This window comes from Silene latifolia, chromosome 5 (assembly GCF_048544455.1).
Source record: "Silene latifolia isolate original U9 population chromosome 5, ASM4854445v1, whole genome shotgun sequence".
NCBI classification, from domain to species: Eukaryota; Viridiplantae; Streptophyta; class Magnoliopsida; order Caryophyllales; family Caryophyllaceae; genus Silene; species Silene latifolia.
In genome coordinates this window covers 29,545,876-29,568,901 of record NC_133530.1, presented here as the reverse complement: position 1 = coordinate 29,568,901, position 23,026 = coordinate 29,545,876, and positions in this window count along the sequence as shown.

The window sequence follows — 23,026 nt, the reverse complement described above, 5'->3', positions numbered from 1 at the left end:
TTGGATTGGTGCTTGCACAAGACAGTTTGTGCCTATCCATTTAGATGATGTTAGAACTTTGAATCCAAAATTGGCGGAGTTATACTTGGCTCGTGTAAAGGAAGGCTTTATTATACCCGATAAAAGCCATGATGAGTATTTAATGCATAAGGCAGCGGATGTCCACAGGCAGTGGAGGTGTGGCGTTGCTAGGGATTGGTTGTATGTGGACAAGGCAACGAGGGAGATGCGTAAGAGCCCACCGGAAAACAAGTGTCCCACCATCAAGCAGGAAGAATGGGATCTTTTCAAAAAGATGAGAACTACTGAGAAGTTTCAGGTTAAATATCCTCGCCTTTTAACGATTTACCTATCATTTTTTTAATTAATGAGTCCTTTATATAAGCTTTTTATTATCTCATCTACTTGCGCTTTTATATAATTATTTGAGGGCCGTTAGCAGAAGAAATCGTGCTAACATTTCATGCAAGAAGGGGAAATTCTATGATTCTCGAGGCGGTTACAGAAAGATAGAAGAGGACCTCGTAAGTAGCATGCATTATTCCCCTGTGAGACTTTATTTTTTTTAATCACACTTGGACTTGCATTGATACACATTTACGTGTATAAATGTTACCATGTTAATGTGTAGGTGGCAAAGGGAGTGAAAGAGGTGGATCGGCATGTAACTTATAAAGAAGGGCACACGCCTAAAGGATCCCGGTCGTCGCGTGACAAATATGATGAGGAAGTTTTGGCCAACATAGTAAGAATTATTTTATTAAGACGAGTTCATTACTAACTTTATTATTTTAGTCACAAATATAATTTGAAGTTTATTTAATATATTATAGGATAACGTATTGAAAGAGGTAGAAGAAGGGAAATTCACTCCCAGTGGTCGTAATGACGTTCTTGCTAGAGCGATCGGCCGACCCGAACATCCAGGTCGTTTTTGGGCGTCCGTTACAGGTTGGAGTAACGAAATATTATGGGAAAAGCGCCCGAGATAAAGAAGAAAAGGAAGACTAAGTCCGAGAAGGTCGACATAGTAACATTTATTCTTTTATTTTCATTTAAGTTCAATTCACATGTTATTGTTGGGATAAAAATTGCTGACACATTACATTCTTGGCAAGCGACTTGATTAATGGCATCCGTACTACTAAAGTGAATCTTTGGAGGTAAGCTTTTCGAAGAAGAAGTGAAGATGATGGAGGATGTCATTTCTAAAGGGGGTAATAATAAGGTACAACAGATTGGTCAAGAGGCCGCTACTACCTTGGCAATACATGAGAAGGAAGTATCGGTCAACGAGATTTGAGAAAGATCGGTACCTAATAATGCTTCGAAGTTGTAACAACTAAAGCCGATCGGTACCTAATACTTCCTTATTTTTCTTTTTTTTTTTTTTGGGTAAGATCAGGGGGTGTGTTCACTTGCCAAAGCTCTAATGCTATAACCCGACATGGTGCCATTGAATTGGTTAATTTTATTAGGTAAATAATGGGTCCGAAAAGGAGATGCAACTTGAGAAGACGGCTGATGGAAAACAAAGATACATCCCCTTCAAGTCGGTTCCCTGTTTTCGTAAGGTATGCATGAAGTGTTTAATTAGTTAAATTTATATGAATGCTGAAGTTTGTGCAAAAATCGGCCCGAGATGAAAGCGTTTTTGCAAAATCTTTTGAATCTTTGAAGCGTTTTTGCAAAGATATAATAATGTATGTGTATATTCTTTAGGCCGTAAACAAGAGGCCGATTATTCTTGCCGACCCTAAAACCGAAAAGCCACATGTGCGTGTTGGCCGGGGTCTCGTAGAAACCAAATCTGCACAGCGTGAAAGCGTAGTTCATGGCGAAAAACTTTTGCCGAATCATAGAATAGTAGAGATAACTACCGTCTTTCCAGGCCATGAAAACTTTCATTTCTGTCCCGATTCGTGACGACATTACCATTTCGGGAGATGCACTTGGAAGTTTCATCCAATGGCCCGAAACTCACATCTACTTGGCGAAGATATCTCGCCGCCTCAAAGAAATGAAAGCGTTGGGGTTAGAAGAAATACCTTTATATATATGTTACATTTTTAATTGTTGAATGTTTTTATATGTTAAATTTATATGTTATTTTTTTTTGTAGGGAACAAAAAAGACGGCTTTGGCGGATAAGCCTAAGTCCACAGACATGCCAACGACCTCGACTTCACAACAACTTGATGAGGTATTTAATTAACTTCTCCATTTTTTTAAAAATTAACCTCGCTCCCTTTATTTATATTTTGTCTGTATTTATAAAAAGCATGGTAATTTTGTGTAGGGGACAAAAAAGACTGATAAGCCTAAGTCCCCACCAGTCTTACTGCTACTACTACCTCATCATTGAAAGAGCAGGTTGACGAGGTATTTAATTAAGTACGTTTTTATTTTTATTACTCCAACTAGGATATGTTACCTTTGGATTTTTTATTATTTTAATTATCTACTACATGTGTAGGTTGGTGGTAGTAGCACAAAATCAAAGACTCATTCTTTCCGGACACGAAAGTTAGGAGTTTAAACTCCACACAATATAAAGGGAAGGATTACATGCAAAAAGTAAGAACGGTGACGATGATGAGACCGCATGAGGAGGCTGGCCATCGCATAGCCACCGAGCAAGTGATAGTTATTCCGCTCGAGGAGGATATTCTAGGGGTTGAGCGCCAAGCGCTTATATCATGGGATCTGCTAGCCGTATGGACTGGCCTAGACCAGATTGATATAGCACACATATTTGTTTGGATGAAGTAAGTTTCTTAATAAATAATTTCATAGTCTAATATTCGGACTACTAGATAGTGTTTTAAATACCGGAATTAATACCGTAATAATGTAGGATATTGAAATTGAGAGTGATCCCGGAGAAGAATATTCCATCTGATCAATACAGATTCCTGTGCCCCTATGTTTTATCTTTATTTATTCCGGATTTCTCGTTCGAACAACGGGTAGATTATATTGCTCAACAATTGGCGACAACCAAGAAAGTGATTTTTGGCGCTTATAATGAAAAAGGGTAATAAACAAATTAATATTACGTTTCCCCTACAATTGCATTTTCATAACTAATATATGTACTTGTTAATAATGATGATGTCTCTTGATGTAGGACTCATTGGGTGCTAGCGGCCATCATGCCGACAAGGAATAAAGTTTTTCGGTTGGACTCTTTACATCATCAACCAAGCGAGACTTTTAAGCACTTGATTAATATGTAAGTTTATAATACTGATTTATTTATAATAACATTTTCATTTTTTATTTATAGAAAAAAGCTCTTTCATATTTTTGCCCCTAAAAAATTAGTTTACGCCTCTTTTTTATTTTTTAAAAAAGGGCCTTTAAGAAGAAAAGAGCAAACGAGCAGGATCAACCCACGGAAGATTCTGATGTTGGCCCTGATTTTATTACGATAACAGGGGTACGTGCTCAAATACAATAACATTAAGTGCAAAAACCTGTGTTTAATACTAATACAATACCTAAAGTTCAAGATTCTGATGTGAGCCTTCTCTCGTCTGTTTTTTTTTTATGTAATAATAGGCCCCGCCGCCGGATAGCATACAATGTGGATACTACGCTTGTCGGTTCATGTTGGAGATTATTAGGCGAAGATATCTCGTTATTCCAGAAAAGGTTAGTAATAATTTAAACATGTGTTTATTATTTTTTTTTAAATTAGAGCTAATGTTGTCTTGCTTTCGCTATATATACCATGATGTTGCTAATGTTGTCTTGCTTGCTTCTATATATACCATAATGTCTTCTCTTTGTTTTTTCCGCAGTATGCAATCAACCCGTCAACAGATTGAGCGGTACTCAAGTGTAGATATAGACGAGGTAAGAGACATGTGGGGCAACTACGTCTTAGAATATATTAGAAATGCATGATACTCGGAGTTTAGATCAACTTATTAGTAAATTTTTTGTTGAAGTTAGGGAATGATTAGTTCATGTAAATTCAACTCCTTGTAAGTATATATATATATATGATGCACATTCTTGTTGTGGTTGAATTGAATCTATTGAGTTCGATGAACCCAGTTTGTGATTTATCTTTGGTCTTTGGTATATGGTCTTTGCGACATATGCGAGGTTTTTGAATGGCATGAAACAAATTTATTTTTTCAAAACATTAGGAGTTTGTAATAAAAACGGTTACTAAAAAAAACCGTTGTGAATACCTTTCACAACGGTTAATAAAAATAACACCGTTGTGAATGACATTCACAAATACCCACGCATAATATTCAACAACAGGTTTTAATCGAAGAACCGTTGTTAAAAGTCTTCACAATTTTGGAGGTAAAATTACAACAACGGGTATTAAACAAAGAACCGTTGTTACTAAAAATTTCAGCAACGGGTATGTACCATAAACCCGTTGTCAAAAGACTTCACAATTTTGGAGGGAAAGTTACAACAACGGTTATACATACGACAACCGTTGTTATATTATTCCCTCCAAAATTTTGAAACACTTTCCACAACGGAGAACACCCAACAACAACGGCTTTTAACCGTGGTGAATACTTTAGACAACGGTTTCACTAAATAAGCAAACCGTTGTAAATACCTTCTACAACGGCCGCTTTAACAACGTCCGCTTTTTGATTTTACAACGGTTTTTACCCGTTGTTATAGGCTGTATCTGTAGTAGTGCAGAGAATTGAGTCTTGGGGTCATTTATATAATTCTTGAGGGAGGTCAATTGTATAAATGTTTTTGAGTCTTCGCGTTATGACATTAGTTCATTAGACTTAAAATAAAAACGATGCACATGCTTATTATTTTATTCTTCTTTCGCAGTGTAGAACACGTTTATTATCAATAATACTGTTACAACAAATGGCTGGAAATAACGCAATCCCAATGCCTAGTGCCACACTAGATCGTTCGTCCTGGCTTAAGATGTTCATGGACCAAATGAATCAGTCCACTCGACTGAAGAATGATGGGTCCAATTTTGCGGACTGGGAGGCGGCACTACGGAATGCTGCCACTGCTGACGGTAAGCTCAGGTATTTAACTTAGCCAATACCGGTCAACCCATGCCCAAATACAGGAGTCAACGAGTCACTCGCTTATAGTGATTTCGTTATGGAAGCGGGTGCGATAAAGAATGTACTCATCTTTGCAATGGAAACCAATTTGCAGAGACGTTTCATTGCCCAAGATGCAAACAAGATTTTCACCACGCTCACTAACGAGTTCTCAAAGGCACCGAGAATCGTTACATATGAGCATACTTGTCGCTTCTTTGATGCGAAACTACAGAAGGGCCAACCGGTTAGCCCACACATTCTTCACATGATTGAGAATGTCGAGAAGCTGGAGGCACTGAATTGTAAAATCAGTGAGAGCATTGTCATTGACCGAATGCTTCATTCTCTTCACGATGGTTTTGCCCTTTTCAGGGCGAACTACTATATGAATGATTAGAAAAGGAGTCCTCATGAGCTACACTCCCTTCTCGTACAGACCGAGAAGGATATGAAATTGAGTGGGAGCGTGAAGCAGGATGTTCTCACGATTTACAAAGGTAAAGGTAAGGGCAAGGCTCATGGCGACTAGCTGTAGGTAAGCCAAAGTTTAAGAAGCCAGGAAACGGTAAGAGTGCGCCTGGTGAGACTAGTGGCTCACAGGGCAAGACAAAGAGCAAGGGCGGTGACATAGAGTGCCACCATTGTCACAAGACTGGACATTGGAGGAGGAACTGTCCCGTCTACCGTGAGGACATCAAGGCAGGCCGCGTCGTTCCTGTTGGTATGTCATCTTATATTCATATGATTGAGATTAACCATGCAAGTTTCGGAACTTGGGTACTAGATACTGGTTGTGGTTCTCATCTGTGTAATCATTTGCAGGGCCTAAAGAACATCATACCTCTCGAAAAAGGTGATGTGGACCTGCGAGTCGGGAATGGAGCACGAGTTGCTGCTGCCTCGAAGGGAACATATGTAATCCAACTCCCTAGTGGTTTTGAGTTATCTTTAAATAACTGTTACTATGTACCCAGTTTATCTAAGAATATTATTTCTGTTTCCGTACTTGCTAAAGACGGTTTTACATTTTCAATAAAGGATAATAGTTGTATTTTCTCTTTTAATGAAATGATTTATGGCAAAGCAGTTTCCATGAATGGAATTTACATCTTAGATCAAACCACGGAAGTATTACACATGAATAATAAGAAATTAAAGGTTGGTGACAAAGATCAAACCTATCTATGGCATTGTCGAATGGGACACATAAATGAGAAACGCGTAAAGAAACTCGTCGATAATGGGACTATTCCCGCATTCGGATTTTCTACATATGGCACGTGTGAATCATGTCTCATTGGCAAGATGACTCGAATTTCCTTCAAAGGTGTTGGAATGCGCGCTAGTGACCTATTAGGACTCATACATACGGACGTATGTGGACCTATGTCAATTACCGGTAGAGATGGCTATAGATATTTTATCACTTTCACGGACGATTTGAGTAGATACGAATATGTCTACTTAATGAAGCATAAAAGTGAGTCCTTTGAGAAATTCAAGGAATACTAGAATAGGGTACAGAACCAACTGGGTAGAAAGATTAAAGCACTTCGTTCAGATCAGGGTGGCGAATATCTTTCAAATGAGTTTGATCAACACCTGAAAGACTGTGGAATCGTTTTGCAGTTAACTCCACCTGGAACACCTCAATTGAATGGTGTGTCCGAACGGAGAAATCGAACCTTACTTGATATGGTTCGATCCATGATGAGTCACACCGTAGTGGCTGATTCATTATGGGGTTATGCTCTTTTGTCCGCTGCTCTTATACTTAACCGAAGTCCGTCTAAAGCTGTCGAGAAGACTCCATATGAAATGTGGAAGGGAACGGTACCTAACTTGTCTTTTATTCGGGTTTGGGGCAGCGAGGCTTATGTCAAGTGGAGACACGAGGATAAGCTCGGCCCGCGATCGGTCAAGACATACTTTATAGGTTATCCAAAAGGAACATTTGGTCATTACTTCTATTCGCCAACCGAACATCGAGTTTTTGTTGCGGCTAGTGCGACGTTCTTAGAGAAAGAATTTATCGAGAATAAGTCGAGTAATAGAACCTTCGAGCTGTCGGAGATTCCAGAACCAACAACTGAGGAACAGATGGAGGAAGCTGTACCTCCAACTGATGATATAGTTAATATTCCTGAGGAACCTAGGAGGTCGGGTAGAGACTCTCATCCTCCGGACAGATACATTGGTATGGTCGAGGAGAATGATGTTTTACTTCTAGAAAGTAATGAACCCGCAACCTATAAAGGTGCTATGGCCTGTTCCGACTCAAAGCTATGGCTCGAAGCCATGCAATCCGAGATGGACTCCATGTATGAGAATAACGTATGAGATCTAGTTGATTTACCTAATAAGGTAAAACCTCTACAGTGCAAATGGCTTTACAAAATAAAGCGTTATGTAGCGCAACCAGATATCTATAAGGCACGACTTGTGGCAAAAGGTTTCACTCAAGTGCAAGGATTGCATTATGATGAGATTTTTGCACCTGTAGTCATGCTACGTTCCATTCGGATAATCTTAGCGATTGCCGTATTTCATGATTATGAGATTTGGCAAATGGATGTAAAAACCGCCTTCTTAAACGGTTATTTGGAGGAAGAGTTGTACATGGTGCAACCCGAAGGTTTCATAGATCCTAAACATCCTAAGAAAGTATGCAAGCTTAAGCGTTCCATTTATGGACTTAAGCAAGCTTCTGTGGGAGTTGGAATCATCGTTTCGACCAAGTGATAAAAGAGTATGGTTTCACTCGATCGGTCGAAGAACCATGCTTATATATCAAGTCGAGTGGGAGCAAGATTGTATTCTTGATATTGTATGTCGATGACATACTCTTGATTGGGAATGACATTCCTCTCCTATCTTCGGTTAAAGAATGGTTAAAGAACCATTTCCAGATGAAAGATCTGGGTGAGGCACATCGCATTTTGGGAATCCGTATCTACAGAGATAGATCACGACGGACGTTATCACTTAGTCAGGAGTCTTATCTAGATAAGGTTCTTGAGAGGTTCAGCATTACCAACTCCAAGAAGGGGAACCTTCCTATGACGACCGGGATGCGATTGAGCAAGTCTCGGTCACCCACGACGCCTGAAGGGATAGAGCGCATGAGTCGTGTTCCTTATGCATCTGCAATAGGATCGATCATGTATGCCATGATATGCACACGTCCAGGCGTGGCATATGCATTGAGTATGACGAGTCGGTACCAAAAGACTCCGGGTGAAAACACCTTTGGATAGCGAGTCAAAAATATCCTCAAGTACCTATGGAGGACTAAGGATTGGGTATTGACTTATGGAGGCGATACTAAGCTATGCGCAACCGGTTACGCAGATGCTAGCTTCCAAACGGATTGAGATGATTCAAAATCTCAGTCCGGGTTCGTCTTCACTCTTAATGGTGCTGCGGTCAGCTGGAAGAGTTCCAAACAGAGTGTTGTAGCAGATTCTACTACTGAATCCGAGTACTATGCCGCTTCGGAGGCAGCAAAGGAAGCGATATGGATGCGTCAATTCTTACAAGGGCTTTCGGTAGTTCCTAGTTCGAATGACCCGATCACCATCTATTGTGACAATGGAGGTGCCATCTTCCAGGCTAAGGAGCCAAAGTCTAGCAACAAATCTAGACATGTACTTCGGAAGGCTCACCTGATCCGTAATTACGTGGAGCAAGAAGAGATAGTGATTGACAAGATTGCGATGGATAATAACGTCGCGGATCCTCTCACCAAACATGTTCCTGAGTTGTAGTACTTGATTATGGATTTGATATGTTATCTTTTTCATATACTCCCTCCTATTCTATATAACTCTCCCCTTTCATGGAGGGCACGAGAATTAAGGGAGGGGAGTATTATATGATAAAGTATTGGAGTGGGGTAGGAGATTGGAGAGAGGGAAGGTATTGTGTGATTAAAATAAGTATTGTTGTGGGGTAAGGTGATTAAAATAAGGATTGTTGTGGGGTAAAGTGATTAAAATAAGATAATGTATGAGTATTGTGGGGTATTGTTGTGGGGTAGGGTGATTAAAATAAGTATAAAAGTTTGCCAAATAAGGAAATAGGGAGAGTATTGTGAATAGACGAAAAAGGAAATAGGGAGAGTTATTTAGAATAGGAGGGAGTACTATTTATAACTTCATCGTTTTATATATAATATTTTGTTTTTCATGTGGATTGTACTGACAACATTGAACACCACAAAGTGAACTAAATTACATTATATTTGTTTTGGTCCGTAATCGCCAATGTGAGTGATAACTCGGCTATTATATTGTGCGATCGATTGATGGTGGGTTCAACGAGCCATAAGTCAAACGGTTGGTTGATCGATCACATATGCGAGTTATGACGATACCTCGTAGGACAACCTTTTGTGACAACGTAATGGAGTCCTAAATGTTTAATAAACATTCGGTGCCAGGTCGTGGATAGGACATCCATTGTGTTCCTAGAGTCGATTCTTTTGACTATCGACTGTCTCTTGAGATTAAGGCAGTTTTTGGGTGACTTTGGTTTCTTTCTCACGGTCTACCGTAACTGGGGCTAAGTAGATTTTTTCTGGGTCATTTCATACTGTGCTTACATCTGCAGGATTCGAGTTGAGGAAAATATCCAACCCTTATCAGGTATAGTTATTTCTCGGGGCCACTCGAGGAGTTGAATCGAAATGCATGGACATGCTCGAATGTTGATTCGTTTATCAGTTAAGTTACTCTCTAGTCGGGAAAACCACTCTTGATACTGATCGCTTGTAAAATACGACCTTTGTGAATTCGGATTTGCAAATTGTTTTACATTGAGTGGGAAAAATTTCAAAGGATATGAGAATCGGTTATCGCACATACACTTGTGAGGACAAGTGGGAGTTTGTTGGAGCTTGTGTCCTCCACAAATTAGTGTGATAACATTTGTAAATCTCTTACAGGTTCACAAGGGTATACTTCGTATATTTAATCAGTTGATTAACGTTTACCTAATAACGGTTGGCTTGCTAGAAAGTTTGACGTTATTATCATACAGATGGCGGTGATCAACTGGTCCCTAAAGGTCACACCTATAGGATGTGTTTGAGAAATGTGGTTATAGAAATATAATCACATTGATGCCCAAAATGACTAAAAAGTTAGTCAATGTGTTGATGAGATAATTATTTAATAAAATTAAATAATATTAAGTTGAGACGAATTATCTGTCAATTCGTAAATTAAATATAATAAGTTATATTTAATTAAATATATATAATGTTAGCTTGGACGAATTAATCTGTTAATTCGTAATTAAATATAATCAGTTGTATTTAATATCAACAAGCTGAATGTGTCATAGTGGTAATAGTGAGGGTACACATACCAAGAGGTCATGGGTTCGATCCTCACTAGATGACAATTCAACACATATTATATATTTTTGGAAAGATCAAAAATAAGGATAAAATACTCCTTGTCACGGTTCACTTGGCCGAAAATTAGGAGAGTTCTTTCTTTCCTAATTGACTTCAAGTTTCGGTCTGTATAAAAAGAAAGGTAAAGAATTATTTCTACCCTAATGCTTTTTTTGACCTTGCCTCCTCTCTCTCATCACAAAACACAAAAACAACTAAATTTTACAGAAAATTTTAGATCGATTTCTAGCATAATCAAAGGGCATATCTCAGATCGTCTTGGGTGCAACTAATAGGTAAATATCAATTTTGATATTGTTCTTAGGCCAATTTTGCTAGGACCGAAGGTCAATTCTAAATCCTTATACTTTGTTTATGTATTTTGTTTATGACATTTAATCATCATTGTTAAATTCGTTATATTCGTTACTACATTGAAAAAGTAATGTAAGTGTGGTGAATATACTATGTATAAATATTAGAATTGTCCCACATTGGAAGATTATCATAAGGCAGAGTGATCTTATGATTATAAATAGAAGTCATAACCTAAAATCTTTTGATTCTCTTAAGTATTGTCAGAGAGAGCTCTTAAAAGAGTTTGTATTACTGTCTCTACAATAATGATTTCTAACATAAGTTAATCTTTGGAAAATCTTTTAGTTATTATAATATATATACTCTGTATTTCTTATTTTATATTCAAGTGATGTTTCTAACTTTTATATAAAAACATTTACCTTTCATTTGGCAAAATAATGTCGGTTAAAAAATTATGACTATAATATTATTAGATTCGAAGTAAGAAATGCTATCATTAGAGTATATATATATAGATTTCATATAATTTGGACATATTTTTTTTTTGGTGCAAATAATTTGCACATATTAAAGATAGTGTATTTTATAGTATGTTATATGTCTTACATTGAAAAATAATATAAGTGTGACAAATATACTACATATAAAAATAGAATTTTCCCACATCGAAATATTGCATAAGGTGGGTGATTCTATGATTATAAATATGAGGCATCCTTGGAACTTAGGTATCAACCCAAAAACTTTTGAGTCTTTTAAGTATTGCTTTGGAGAGCTCTTAAAAGTTTATATCATTATATTTTCTACGTTTAAATAATATAATTAGAATTGTGTTAAAAATAATTCTATCATTAAAGTATAGGTTCATATCATTTGCACATATTTTAATTATGATCAAAAAAATAGAAAACAAACATATGAATATTAATACATAATATAGTATTTGCTTATTATTAAATGTCGTTCGATGTTGAATTAGGTTCAAAAAATATGGTGCACATTTAAATATGTTATTCGTCTCACATTGAAAAATAATGTAGGTGTGATAAATATATATTACGTATAAATAGTTGAATTATCCTATATCAGAAGATTATCATAAGGTGGGGTGGTCCCATGATTATAAATAGGATTTATCCTTGGAACTTAGGTATCACCCCAAATATATTGCATCTCTCAAAGTATACTTATTATATAAGAGACTTTAAACATAAATTTGAATTAAATGTTAAATTTTAAAGTTGTAACATTTTTTTAGGTGGGAGAAAGAGCAATAAAATGGTCAATATTATAACGGAAATTTTTCATGGTACCCACGAATTTTGGTAGATTACACATAATACCCCTAATTTTAAGTTTCTACATATAATACCATTGTGTTTACTTTTTTCATAACACCGTTACTCCTATGAGTAACTAGATAAGTAATTGAGCATGCCATGCTATTTGTGTTTTGTTATTTAGGTATTAAATATTAGTTTATTGAATAAAATATGGATTTAGGAATTAGATGATGAAGTGTTTGTGTAATAGATAACAAAAGAAAAAGGTGTCACAAGTCATAGGAGTAATGGCGTTATGGAAGTAGTCAAATGATATTCTGGGAAAGAAAAAGGTGAACACAGAGGTACCATTTGTAGAAACTTAAAATTAGGAGTATCATGTGTAATCTATCAAAGTTCAAGGTTACCATTAGAAATTTCCAATACTATAATTATTTAGTTAATTAAATTTCCATTTAAATGAGAGAGATATCCGTACCAATAAAACAATAAAGGGGGTATTATTTTTTAATTGTTATTTTATTGTCACGCCATCAAACATAACGTCCATTTAACAACCTTTACATTAAGGGGTACCATGGACAAAAAAATGGAACCTCAAGGGTATCATATGCAGATTTTTAAAAGTAGGGGTAACATGGAAAATTTGACAAAATTAAGGGGTACCACGAGAAATTTCCGTAAATCAATTATGATAAAAAAAATATTGAAGAAAAACAACGTACAAATATTAATGGAGAGTACATATAAATAGTAGAATTGTCCCATATCGAAAGATTAGTATAAGGTAAACTTTAATAAGAGTTAACCCACGTATATATTAATCTTTTATTTTTTTTGAAAGAGATATTTTAATAATATGTAAACTTTAGACATAAAATATAAACATTAAACCCTTATAACGTTTTTTTTTTTGCATTATAAATAAGTTAATTACCTCGTTGCAACGCACGAGCATTCAAACTAGTTATCAATTATACAAAGTACGTTTATGAAATACTCTTTCATTATAAAATCTGTCAGTATGTAAATAGGCTAACCTGATCTACTGAGGTAGCGAGATGAATTAACGATTTGGACTTTTGGAGGAGAATAATAGAAGATTTCTATTGTACAGTGATAATGAATTAAAGCCATTGATCTAGAGGCATAAAGAAGAGAAAAGAATTAGGGCGGTAGGAATAATATGGTTTACGGGATATGTTCTGTTGAGCGGGAAAAAAATTAATGAGGTAGTGAGGTGTGACACGTGTATTAGATATGTTTAGTGGTTCTTCTATTATAAGTATATATAGATATTGATTGACATATTGAGTGTTCGGTGGTTTTGAATGTGACATATTTAGTGTTCAATGGCGGCTCGTTGACAACGTGGGTGGTGGACGGCAGCGATTAGGGCGGCGCAAGGTGGCCGGTGGATTTGGTGGACTACTCCAAGCGTGTGTTCGATGTTGGGGGGTGACGTCAAGACGGGTTCGTCGGCGAAGGAAATTTGGCGATGTTACCCATGAAGGAAGGGGGAGGAGATCATGCGTTGGTATGATAGTATATGAGGGGGGATAACAGGGCCGACAATAGGGAGGTGCGACTAGTGTGCTGGTGGTTGAGGGTTGGATGGCCATCATTGGGGCGGCAGTAGGGGATGTAACAAGGTGGTTGATGGTATAACCCACAGTCAAAAATTTTCAATTTTTTTTTTTTAAAAATTTAGTATCTTTATTTTTAAATTAATCAACAAATGTTAACTTCCTAAATTACCCTTCAACACTAATTAATTTGGAATTTAAATTTTAATGGAGGGAAACCAAAATATATAAGTAAATTACAATAATGCTCCGGAGGTCGCTCAATTTGAGTAACCCGGTGTCATCATCGCATTTTCCATCATGAAATATGAGAATGCCTAACATTGAAAATAGATGGAACATTTAATTAATGCACCTGTCCTAATGGAAAAAATTTTGTGTTTTCCGGGAGGACCGTACTCTTTACACCTAACCTTCTATTTATTTAGTGGATTAGCTTTAAATGTAAGGAGGACGGTACTCCCGGAGCCCACGAGAATTTTTGGTCCTAATGTTCGACTGCAAAAGTTTAGAAAGCGGACACCCATATAAAATACGCAGCAAAAAATAACACGACTCAAATAACCCGTCTCTCCAAAGAAAAACCTCGTCCAAGTGCAAAAATCAAAATCCACCGATTTTATTACAAACTCTCATAAACAAAATCGCAAAAACACACCCAAATTCAAACACAACTTTACCCAACAAACCATTTCGAACACTTCACTCCATTACAAGCCCTAAAATTCTTCCAATGGCACCCGTTCTCCCTATTTCAATGGCGACTTTTGCGTCACTGAATTTCGAATCGCAATTTGATAATTTCAGCAAGTTCGCTACGGATTATATGACTCAAATCGAAATTTTAACTGAAGCGGAAAAATTTGAAACTCACCCTTGTTCACAGTATGCTAATGGTTTTACCGCCGAATGATGTGCATTTCGCCTTATCCACAACCTCAAACACCCCCGAAACCTCCTCAATCTCCACATACTCAACCTTCACAACCGCCTCCGCCTCAATCGCCGCTTCTACCTCCTCAACATCGACCAGCTTCTTTTTATTCTTATTCTTCTACATCGCAATCTCCACAGCCGTCATCACCTCCGCCAACTTCTTATTCTTATTTTTATTCTTCTGCTTATTGACACGGGTAACCGCGGCTGCGTTCTAGAAAAGAATAGAAATGTTATGCATTTAATAATGAATTACAAACAAGTTTTCAAACTTCCCCTCATTTAACAACTTTCTTTTGATTTTCTCACCTAATTATGTCTCCAACTAGTTTTATTACCTGTAAAATTTATGGGGCTATTTATGTTGTTATGTTAATGAGTGTTATGCAAGCATGATCACGTTGGATTATGAAGACAAAAAGGCCCTTATAAGAAAAAAAAACTGACCTCATAAGAAAAAAAATATTAATCAATACATATGTTGACATAGAATATCGTCAAAATATATTTATGTTATGTCTATTTCAACAATATACTGAATTTTTGCCACGGATTATTAATATTTTGTCATGAATATTGTTATGGTTATTATTATTTTGCCACAAATATTGTAATTATTGTTGTTGTCTTCGATTTTTATATTTTATTTTATTATACTACCTCTATTTCGGCCTTTTTTTTTTACCTTTTATTGTTTTTTTCATTCAAGATAGTTTAGTTATGTATTGGTAATAATTATTGTACTTTCTATCAAGGTGAACATTGTGTAGAAGAAATGGATGTTTGAATTATTCTTAAAACACATGGATTGAGTTTGATTTAAACGAAGAGAAGTTTTTTATTCTTGCATTAAGTGTCGCTCTTGGTATTTCTCGTGCATCATATTTATAGTTTTTTTTGTTCTTTAAAAAGTAATATTCAAAGGTAAACATATAGCTCAGACGAATTAGTACTTAGACATCCTAAAAATGTCTCATACAGGAGTACAAAAATCATGACCAACCACACCATAAAAATAGGAAAATGATATAGTATCACCCGGGATAGTTTTGTAAAGTCACTCATTTTTTAAATCCCTCCATGATTATTTGAAATTTAAAGTCTTTAGACAAATAAGAGTGTTTTAGGTATTAAATTAAAAAAAAATCATTTTGGTAAATTCCAGAATTTGGATTGGAATTGCTTAATACATTATACAATCATAATCATAATCATGATTCAATTAAAACCCATAATTTGTGGGAATTATCCACTGCAAATAGTTAATTGATGACAATAAACTAAATTAACTTGAAAAATTGACGTTGAATAAGCTAAACAATTGAGTTAATTTAGGTTTCTCCTTTAATATGATACCCCTAGACCTAGATTGCATCCTAGTCCGGTAAATCTGTGAACAACATTGAGGAAGAAGACAAACAAGCATATAATCATTATTACGACTAAAATTTATGACACTTGATTAGAGAGGTAAACATGAATTATTTTTCTTGTTGATCAATCAGTATTCCAGTATTTGACTAGTTTTAGCCCCTTGCAAAAATGCACTGGTCATTTTTTAAGATTCTAATATTCAAAATATGTTTAGATTAATGTGAATATAAATTGACTTAACAATCCCGAGTAATAATAGAAGAATAATCTCATTTGCTATTAATTCTCGATGGATTATATATAGAAAAATGTTAAACTAATTGACGTAAAATAATGAATTAATTTTTCTAAAAATCAAAAGACGTGTACGTCCGAGTGCAAGTAGGGACGTGGTAGCTCCATGTTTGTTCCTAGGTAGGGACGTGGTGGTTCTACCTCGCCTTTATTTTTAAAAAATCGTTTCGTTTTAGTTGATTAATTTAACGTTACTTCAAGAAGTAACACGCTTTTGATTTATAAAAAATCTATTAGTTTAATATTGTTTCGATTATTTTATCTCGATATGAGTTGAAATTATAACAGGGGTACACTCATAATCTCGACCAAATTAATACATCAACCTAAATAACCATACTAAGAAATTATTATTAAAATTGAGCCCATATTGAAAATGAGACTTTGACAAACATTTAAAGGAATACCATATTTAATCTCCTAAGGCCCCAAGAAACATTCAATAACCCTAATCCTCCTACTGCTTAAGTTCTTATCAATGGGCTTAGATGACAATAGGACCATCGCCATAGCCAAAAGATTAAGATGCATGCATTATTGTTTTGCCACTCGCTATTCTTTCTATTTGAAATCACTTGATTTTAAATCAATTTGAGTTACACACTCCTCTTTCTCCCCTCCTTATTACTATCAAATCAATAGAAATATTTATTATTATTGTTCTTAATTCATCCCTCATCTACTCTTTACATCAAAAGAGCTTTTATATGATACTTTGGAGCATATTGAAGATATTTGTGTCAAATAATTGTTATTCATGTAAGTATACAGATTACAAACTAATCTCTGTAACTTTTAAAAATTAATTTTTACCTTTAAATCGTATTGTAAATTATGTATTTTCGATTGTTAAAACTTCATATTTTCTAGTGTTAGTTTATATTATTGTAATCAAATTTTTTCAATATTTTTTAAGGTCGCTTGATCTGGTAAGTTTAATGATCTTATAAATTTTAAATATTGTTGATTTTTGTAAAGCCATATATTCGTAATTTTTTACCACGTTAAGATTAAATATTCTGAAACTTTTTATGCCATAAAATATGTTATTATTTTCCTAGTATGGTTTTTTTTCAAAGAATCAAAGTCTGGAAATAATTTTATCTAAGGCTTTTTTTGGGTAGAGTAATCCATATTAATTTTTGTGTTCTTTAAAAAAAATTCTATTATTTGTTTTTTTTCCTGATTTTAGTAAATTGAAAGTGAATTACACAAAATTCTGAGACTATTAATTGCATCTACATAATATATCATAATAAAAGGGAATTTAATTATGCAATGTTGAAATGAGGAGAGAGGGGAATTAAATACAAACTGAGGAGAGAGGGAAATTAAGTGTGTAGATTAAACGTGGGTGAATTTTTTTTCCTGAAATCATGGAGCCAATGAGAATCATCTATTGGCTTCAGCTTTTATAGATAGGGGATTTTTCCTCAATCATTATCTACCTTTCTTCGTTGATTCACGATACTTTATTTTTCATGTTATCCATCGATATTAGTTGTGCAATTTTCAGAAATCATAGAGAGATTTAGTTGGAATAGTTCTTAAATGTATCAAGTTTAGTAAATTACATGTATAACCTTTACAATTTGGCGCAAAACTGAAAATTATTTTCTTTTCATTTTGTTTCATTTTTTAATTAGGGTGTTACTGAAACTCGGTAACACCCGGTGTCGCCCTAACACTTCCCATAAAAATATTATCATAAAAGATACTATCTCCACATCTATTTGTTCTACGCATTTAATTTATACACGGTCTCCTAGGCGACGCTTTGACCGTTATTTTAACCACCTCTACATTATTTGTTTCAGTTAAAAATATTTTTTATGAAAGATTTTTTTATAATCAAATGTAACTATGTAAATATTGTATTATGAATTATTATATTTTATGATGTATTTATGGTCAAAATTTCAATATTTTGACCTCCAAAAAGTTAAATTGGTAGAACAAATAGATGTGGAGGGAGTATAAAAGGTTGAGATCCATCGCTCATTTTGTGATTGATTTAACAAAATCAATATAATAATTCTTGTAATTTAGTCCACCTTTAAGGCTCAATTATCTAGCAAATTTTTTGCAACGCTCAATTAGCCAGTAAATTCTTTGCAAGTAAAGTGAGTTCTTAAAAACGATAAAGTTACATGAGAAGTCAAATAGTTTAATGCAAACGAAATACTCTAAAAATATATAAATATACGTAAGTCGCAATCCACTGAATTTGTCGAGTAACAATCTATTTATATTCACAAACCTTTGTTTAGCATCATGTAAAGTTAAGACGACACTAACAACCAAATTTCAAAATGTTAAAATTGGAAAAAGGTTATGCGAGGAGTTAACATATATTCTATTTGGTAAATTGTCTTTAGGTGTAAGGAAGATGGTCCTTCCGGAGGATACAAGAATTTTGCATACTATATAGGAGTAGTGCTTATTTGTGTGTACTTTTAATTTGGAATTTTCCCCCTGGTTCCAGTATACAAGAATATATATAACACAAGCTATTTTAACGGAATTTATTTAGGTAAAGTATAACTTGATTTTACAGTGAGTTGTGTAAAATGGCAATATTTAAGAATTATTATTGTTACAATAATAAAGTAAAATGTTGATATGAACGTCTTTTAATTTGTCAACTTCGGTTGGTTTTTGTTGTAATGTTATCCACCTATTGTAGATGGGTAATATCTTTTAATCAATCTATTTATATTAATAAATAAAACTTTTCATGAGCGTTTACAAGGCTCCAATATTGCCAAAACACTCAAATTAATAAATAACGCTAAATAAATCTAAAAAAAAGAGATAAACTTCAACTATAAAAAAGATAAAATATCAATCAAAAGGTTTTAAAAGTGGTAAAAAAATACCAACCGTACCGCAGCTAAATAACTGTAACTTTCGGTCAATCAATTACTTTCGGTAATAAAAAAGGTGGTATCATCTCTTCAACACACAGAAAACTAATCCTAAATAACCAATTTTCCAAAAACACGTATAAGAAAGTGAATATTTAATAGATGAGGTTTGTTATTTTTTTGAGAAGAATATATATGCGCTTTATTGTCTCCAAATTTAGCAAACCATATTATTCCTCATCTATTGTCGATTGTTTTCTCCAACTGCAATTTTTTTCAGCTTTCCAATTTTCTATGAATTCTAACAATTCTTTTAATTTTAATAAAATTTGTAGGTGAAGAGTCAAGGACGAGAACACCTAAGAGGGGGGGGGGGGGGGGAGATGAATTAGGTGTCTATTTAAACATTTAAGCTTAATGAAAGTTTCTTTTAAAACTCTTACACACTTTAAACAATGGTTAGATGAAAGGAGAAGTTGATACTTAGAACAAGAGAGTTGGAAGTAATCAACAACGATTCAGCAAGCAGAATTTACAGTGTACTCAACTGTTGATTCAGAAGATATAAACGTGAGTATAGAGTGGCAGCAAAAATAAAACGAAATAGATTCGACAAACGATGTTTTTAAAACTGGTTCGGTCACTACTCTGCGACCTACGTCCAGGGCTATTTTATTAAACGTCTTAGAAGTAAACTCATACAAACTAAGACCACCCCGAATAATAAAACAACTCCCAACCTACTCTAGTTGCTAATGCTTAAAAGCTACTCCGCTTCCAAGACTTTTGCTTTGGGCTACTCCGTCGAAAGACTCCGCGCTTAAAGCTACTCCGCAATAAGGCTTTTTGCTTTGGGCTACTCCGCCGAAAGACTCCGTGCTCAAAAGATACTCCGCTTTTAAGACTTCATGCTTAGGATAACTCTATCCTAAGACCTGGTTTGGTTCTACACGGTTGTTACAAGGCTCCACTTATCTCAATATTGTGCACTCAATTGAACGGAGGAGATAAAGTTAAGTACAAAACACGGGATCTTTGAACACGACTAAACGACTAGGTGCAACACAACAAACTCAATAAAAGACTCAAAGATTAATAAACAAACTTGCAAAATGACTCAATGATTTTGAATGATAAACGATTTTGCAAAGTTAATTTACTCGATAAAGCATAAGTCTTTTTCAATTTAAAACTCGTTTGTTGCGCACTTGTAAAAATGAATTAAGCGAGGTATTTATAATGTCCAAGTAGTATACTTTATACATTAAAATATCTTACACTCATAAGTACAAGTGATTAAAATATTGTAAGTAGTTTGCTTGGGCAACATGCACAAGTCAACCGAATTCATCACCAAGCAAACTGAGTATTCTTCCTCAAGAAGCCGGTGCCTAAGAATGCAAGAAATTAGATTGTGCACACACAAAATGGGTTGGGTTTTTCAACAAGAAACAAGCATAAATAGTTGTGTTTATGGGAACCATAAATGTAAAAAGCAAACAACTCATTTATAGAAAGTGTCTTATTGTACAAGCAAACTCCTTAACAAGACATTGAAAGCTTTATTTTCTTCAAAAGACTTCAAAACATTTTCAGAAATTATTTGTGATACTTGAAAGCATTTCAACAAAGGTTCAAATAATTTTGAAATATTTCTTTAAAAGACGAGTCTTAAGTAACAATTGACCGAACTGTTGTTTTTGTACCTAAACGTAAATTCGAGTTAAAAGATCTTCTTACAACACATGACTTTAACACTAATGACAATCTTCATCTTTTGATCTTCATGATGACTATCTTAATAACCTTGAATTGATCATTGAAGCTTCATGCTACATGGTTAAAACTTAAGAGGCAACAATTAAATAACAATGAGATTAGTTTGTCTTATGGCATCATCAACATTTAACTAATCAAATTGGGTCTCTTCAGTAGGTGTAAGGCACAATTAACAAGCATGGTTCTAATTTAAAGCACACGGAGAACATTGCAGATGGTTGAACTCAAATTGATCAATAATTCAATATGATACGGAGTAATTGGTAGTTTGGTACGTTCAATTATTGGTTGTAAAATAAAGGACTTCTTATTACCTTTTATTTTAGATAGTTTATTTGGGACTACTACATCCTAATTAGTTTTACATATATCAATACTATATATTAATTCCAGAAACCAAGGAACTTCAATGTAATTAAAGAAATCTATAGAAATTAATTATACTATATAGTTTTAAATCGATAGCACCATGTGATGGACCTGGTAAAGGGATCTCAATATAAATATTATATAGTTTTGGTTAAAAGTATAATATAAAGATCCTTGGTGAAGAATGTTTATGGAAATTACATTAAATTAAAGTAATTAAATTTAGAAAATATAAGAATATAGTGATTTTCCTTAAAATTAACATGCCCCACTTATGAAATTAATTAGTATCATCATAGAATTATACATTAAACTAAATGTAATTAAAGTAATAGTAGCAGCAACGAGATTAATAAAATTGACGGTATTAATGTAGGAGTAGTGACAGTTATAATAATGACAGTGAGAGTAGTGAAAGTAACTACGAATGTAGTGAAAGTAACAGTGGTAACAATGAGAAAAAGGATGAACAATTAAATAACCAATCGACTCAAGAAAATATTTTATTTATTTAAATATAGGCCGGATAAAATTAACGGGAATAATGAATTTAACATAAAAAAATAGAGGAATTAGTAAAAGAAACAATAGTAACAAAGGGAGTAGTGGTGAACGTAATGATATTAAGAAAGAATGTCGTGAAAGTAATAATAATATTAATAGCGGGTAGTGAACGTGTCTCATAATTTGAAAATAAATTTTGCATTTTATTATAATTACAAGATATGCCGTAGAAAAATATATTGCAAATAGTAAACTTGTGAGTTAGACAACTCCAATATAGTTTATTTCATTGAAAATAAAATTTAACGATAAATAGCGGTAGCCCGGGCAAAGCCGAGCACCAAACCTAGTTAAAGTATATACTGTAATTTAGATAGTCCTTTCCAAGCATGATTTAGTATCATTCAAAAATTTTGTTGTTTTTGTTTCTGAACTTATTATAACTTTATAAGGATGAATTCTGTTTTTTAGTAAGTAATGACATGATTTAGCAGCAATGATCTTTAACAAGAATTTCTGTGAGCGTCGAGAGGCATTAATATAAAGTAATTTACAAAGAGTTAAATTTTCTATGATATGTAGACTAAAACATGTTAATGCTACATCATCTCAACTCTTATCGTATAGAAAGGCGAAAGGTTGGTACTTAATTGGTACACTATACAGGGTAACTTTTACGCATCTACGATAGATAGACAACTTTTATATCTTTGTATTTGAAATCCATAAAGAGTATGTTAAAGATATTATTCACTCAAAAGATATTATTTATTCAAAGGATATTATTCAACCAAGTCAAGGCTCAAGATTAGCATCCTCTATTCAAGGAACAAATCAAACGTGATTTGTGTAGCATATCATTAGCATATATTATTGTTATAATTAGTTATTTGTTACCTTGATTAGCTCCACTAATTAAGGTGTGTATCTTAGATATTATTGTTAGCATCCTTTGTAAACTAGTATATAAACTCCTCATGTAAATATTACTATAATCAATACATTCATTATATTATCACATACTTTACATGGTATCAGAGCCAGTGTGACAGAAGGTCACGAGTTCAAATCCTGGCAACCTCAAAACTCCTCAAAAACTCGAAGTGGAAACCCAACATACAGTACGGGGGAGCCGGTGCACAACTAACCACTTTTCAAGCCCAACGGGCATTTGAGTGAGGGAGCGTAATAGGAATATTTATAATAGTTGGGCCTCAACCATCACCTTAAGGTTTTGGTACGTAGC